This window comes from Oryx dammah, unplaced genomic scaffold, assembly GCF_014754425.2.
Source record: "Oryx dammah isolate SB20612 unplaced genomic scaffold, SCBI_Odam_1.1 HiC_scaffold_23, whole genome shotgun sequence".
Lineage (NCBI taxonomy): Eukaryota > Metazoa > Chordata > Mammalia > Artiodactyla > Bovidae > Oryx > Oryx dammah.
Window position 1 is genome coordinate 56,405,238 of NW_024070207.1, and position 5,084 is coordinate 56,410,321.

Here is a 5,084-nt window from a genome sequence, read left to right on the forward strand (position 1 = left end):
CTGTATAACATTGTATCTACAGGCAATGATATTATATTGTACACTAAAAAATGTAATAGGGCTTCCCTGGTGGCTCAGCTGGTAAAGAATCTGCCTGCAATGCAGGAGACCTGGGTTTGATCCTTGGGTTGGGAAGATCCCCTGGAAAAAGGAATGGCAACCCACTCCAGTATTCTTGCCTGGAGAATCCCTTGGACAGAGGATTCTGACGGGTTACAGTCCATAGCAGTCACTAAGAGTTGAACACAACTTAGTGACTAACACACAGACAAATATTTTAAGAGGACAGATCTTATTTTAAGGTTTATCAAAATAAAATAAAAATTCAAAAAGACATGCTATCTAAGCATGATGACAAAGAAAGATTGAAAGTAAATGAAATATAAATATGTACTACACAGAAGATCTAAGAAAGCTAAGGTAGTTATTTTGATATTAGAAAAATAATAGTTATGTTGGATATTTTGAAATCATTTTATTGGAAAATTGAAAATATCCTCAACATCTTTATTCATTATGTAATTGCAAATTAAAAATCACAATGAGATTTCACTATATATCCACCAAAATGGCTGAAACTAACCAACTGACAACATTAAATTTTGGCAAGGATATGGAACCACTAAAACCCCTATACATAATGAGAGTGTAATATGGTACAAATACTTTGAAAAGTGTTTTTTCAGTTTTTCATAAAGCTAGATATATACCTATCCTACTACCCAACACTTCTGCTTTTAGAAATTACCCAAGGAAAATGAAAAAAATATGAGTATGTGGTAACTTGAACACAAATGTTTATAGCAGCTTCTTTCATAATAATAAAGAACTGAAAAGAAGCCAGATGTTCATCAACAGTTGAATGTATAAATCAACAGCAGTTTATTAATATAGCTATAAAACATTTGGTGATAAAAGGAATGAACATAGATACACACATCAAATATGAGTGCTTCTCAAAAGAGGCTTCACTGAAAGTGCTTACATGTATGATTCTATAATTTAAGTTCCAAAACAAGCAAAATCAACATGTGGTGAAAAGCATAAGAACAATGGTTGCCCCTAGGGCATGAGAATGAGGCTAATTGTGAAGAGACCTGAAGAACCTTTTTGTATGATCCAGTTGTCCAACTCCTGGGTATATAACTTAGAGAAATGAAACTTATATGTTCATATAAAAACTTATCCATGAATGCTCATATCTGCTTTGTTCAAAATTGCCAAAAACCTAGAAACAACCAAAATGTCCTCCAATAGGCCAAGGGTTAAACAAACTGTGGTACGTCCACACAATGGAATACCACTCAACAATAGAACATAACTATTGAAACACACAACAATCTTGATGAACCTCAAAAGCAGTATGTTTAGTGATAGCAGCCAGCCTCAAAAGCTGACAGACTTAATGAATCTACTTACAAGACACATGGGAAAGGTAGTTTTTTAGAAGATGGAGACCAGAAGAGCAGTTGTCAAGGATTAGGTTTGAAGAAAGAGTTTGACAGCTATTGAGAGTTTAAAGTACTCTATAATATCGCATTCTTTTTGTATGGCTAAGGGGCCTGCAGGGGCCTTGAGTGGACACAAATTTATCCTCAAGGGCATGCCCTGGATGACAGCCAGCAGGGTCATAAGAAATTGCAACTGAGATGACTTCCCCAAAGGCCCTGGCAAGTTAACAGTCTCTTCTGCCTCCCAGCTCCTTTCTCTTGTGGGTCCGTTAGATAGAACTCCCACAGAGCTTACTAAAACTCTGCTGGTTTATTTATTTACTTGGTTTTGAATTGACCAATTTGGCCTTATCCAGGGAACCCCAGAAACACTTAACCTATGGGCCCTAATAAAAGCTGTAAGTCCCAGTTCCTGCTGCCTTCTCTCTGCCTGTTCCCTGCCCTGACCTCCTGTGTGGCCCTCCAGGCATGCTTTGTACCTCCTCCAGGACTTATGAGTCATAACTTCTCCATTTCACTTTCCCTTGTGGTATTTGTTGAATTTTTGCTCCCCATCCAACTCTCCACCCAAGGGTCTATTTAACCAACATTCTTTTTACAAAAATCAAGCACTTAAACAGGGACTGCTGTACCAGACCAGGGACTTGTTGGATTGGTAGAGCTGTTCCATGTCCTGAATGTGGTGGTGAATGCACACATGTATAAATGTGCTAAATTCATAGAACTGGACTCCAAAAGAGGTTGATTTTATTGCATAATATAAGAAAACAAAAAACAAAAAAGAAATATCACGGTACCATGGACTGCATACAGAACTAACCTCACTACTTAGTAAGTTTTTATTTTAGCACAAGTATACTTTTATATGGGCTTCCCTGGTGGCTCACTGGTAAAGAATCTGCCCACCAATGCAAGAGAAGCAGATTCGATCCCTGGGTCCGAAAGATCCCTTGGAGAAGGAAATGGCAACCCACTCCAGTATACCAGCCTGGGAAATTTCATGGACAGAGGAGCCTGGCAGGCTATGGGGTCACTAAAGAGTCAGACATGACTGACTGAGTGAGTAAGCAACATGTTTTTATATATTTTAAAAATATCTTTTCTGTTCTATATTATGTATATTATATATGTAATTTCCTCTAATTCTTCTAACCATTATTCTGAAATGGTTGGCAGGTATTATGTTCTCATTATTTAAAATGAAATTAAAGGTCAGTAAAAGCCTAGTTCCTTATCAGGGAAGCAGCAGTCAGTATAAAGCTTCTTACTAATCAAATCCAAACTACCTAAGGCATAAAGAAATAGCATTAATTTTAAAACGTGGGTCTCAGACGTGATGACTATTCCAGCTTTCTAGGCTAAAGCTCCATTTCCATGGTGATATGCAAATTGAGTGGCCAGAGGCGGAGCCTGGTCTCACGAAAGTCACATATGCAAAATTAGGGTGGTGGCACGGGCCCTGGCCACAGCCTGCCATTACTAGGCGACAGCTTGCTCCCGCAGGTTGCAAGCAGGGCATCTCCTGGCATCTCTAAAGGCACAGGACCAAAAAGTCAACTAGTGACCCCAAGTGACCCTGATTCCGAGTTTGCATACAGGCGGGTTGTGTCCCACCCCAGTCCCCATCCCGCCGCAGTCTTGTGGTCTAAGCCCCTGCCCCCATGGGCATCTAGGCCCTACTTCCATGGGAACCCCTGTCAAGCACGCTGTCCACCATCCTTGCATCCCATGCCACCGGGCGATCAGTCATCTTGGCACCTTCAGTCGACCATGATGCCACCCTCTCGGTCTTGAGCATCACTTCCAGGACCCCGGTGCCTCTGGGGACTTGGCCTGGCTCCTATTTGCTCAGAGCCAACGGGGGAGCCTTCCTTTCCCCGGCCTTCACCCCAGACCCCACTCCACCACACCCCCACTGCAGCTAGCCTCTCCCACCAAGGCCACCTCATGTGCTGTCACTGTGGGTGACTGCTCCTCTCTGCCTGCCATCCCCGACTCCACCCATACCCACAACACTCCCACTCTGCTCCAGTCAGACCCCTGACCCCCACCTCTCCAAAGAAGGGTGTCCCACCACCACCTCCAAGGCCAAGTGACTGAAGCACACACAGGGATGTCTTGAAACACTTTGATTGCTTCGACATGACTGGGCCTGAGGCACCGGGCTGTGCGGTCGGTCAGTGAGCAGACCTGCTGCCTGACAGCCGGGGAGAGGCCCGTCTGGGGGTCAGGCACACGGGACAGAGGACCTGGGACCCACGACCCAGGGTTGAGCAGCTAGTGCCGGGATGGGGCCACCAGGGAGATGGGTGTCATCCCAAAAGAGCCGCTGAGCAGAGCTTTGTGGTGGACCACCATGCCCACCAGCTCTGGGGTGATGCACCTCTGACCGCTGTTCTGGGCCTCGTTGCCTGCCAGCTCCAGGACCTTGGCAGTCAGGTGCTACATGATGGCTGCTAGGAAGATGGGTGCAGACGAGCTCAGGTGCTGGGCATAGTGGCCTTCCCGCAGGAGGCGCTCCATGTGGCTCATGGAGGACAGCTCGGCATGGGCGGTTTGGGAGTGGCAAACAGAAGACCTTCGACGGCCCCTTTCCCTGGGCATGCTGACCATTGAGCCCACTTTCCCCGAGGCCATGCTTTGCAGTGCAGTGGGGTGAGGTGTGGTGGGATGATACACAGTGAGATGAGATGCGATGGGATGAGATGCAGTGAGATGAGTCAGCTGGTCCCAACCTCTCAAGACAACCGGTACTCTCAGACCTCTACTCCGTATCCTAGCAGCCACGAGCCAGCCCCTCACTGGTCGGGGCGCACACTCTGTGACAGGCAAATCCCCTGAGATCACTGCTTTCCCATGCCTCCCCACCCCACCCCCACCCCCACAGGCCTGGGCCTGCAAAGAAATGGCACTGGCAGGATCCTGCTCACCCTGCCTATTGGACTCTCTCTTTGTCGGAACTCTCCCTTTCCACGGGAGGAGACCTTTGTACAGAGAAGGGAGCAGACCACCCAATGGCACCAAGTATACACTGGCGGTGCTGGGCCACCATCACCACTGTGTCTAGTTCCAGAACGTTGGCACCACCGCAAAGAGAAACCCCTGTACCGACCAGGCAGTCAATCCCCACTGCCCCCTCCTGCAGTTTTCCCCACCCCACCATACCCCACATAGTCCTCAGGCAACCAACCACTCATCAGCTTCCTATCCACAGGCCTTTGCCTGTTCTAGACACTTCCTAGAGATGGAGGCATACAATTAATAGGTGCCCTTCTGTGTCTTGCTGCTGTCACTTAGCATAGGGTCTGTGCCCGTAGTAGCATGAATCATCACTTCTTTCCTTTTCCTGGCTGAATAGTATTCCACTGTATGGCTAGACCACACATGTTTTCTATCTGCTCAGCAGTGGATGGGTGACTTCTCCCTTGTGCCTACAGTGGTGGACATTCCTCTGTGGGGTTCTGTGTGAATGCCTGTTTTCAACTCTTTGGGATTTATATCCATGAGTAGATTTATGGGTTTACTTCTAGACTCTTAATTCTATTCCAATGATATAAATGAAAACATGAGAAATGTTCATTACCTTGAGTTATACAAAAAATTCTTAGGTAAGACATTCCAATTTTAAAAAGA

At 45.7% G+C, this 5,084-nt stretch overlaps 1 pseudogene; it reads right to left on the reverse strand.

Annotated features, from left to right (window-relative positions):
- Nucleotides 1–3,728: 3,728 nt before the first annotated feature.
- Nucleotides 3,729–4,055, reverse strand: LOC120881872 (annotated as a pseudogene).
- Between the last annotated feature and the right edge of the window lie 1,029 nt (nt 4,056–5,084).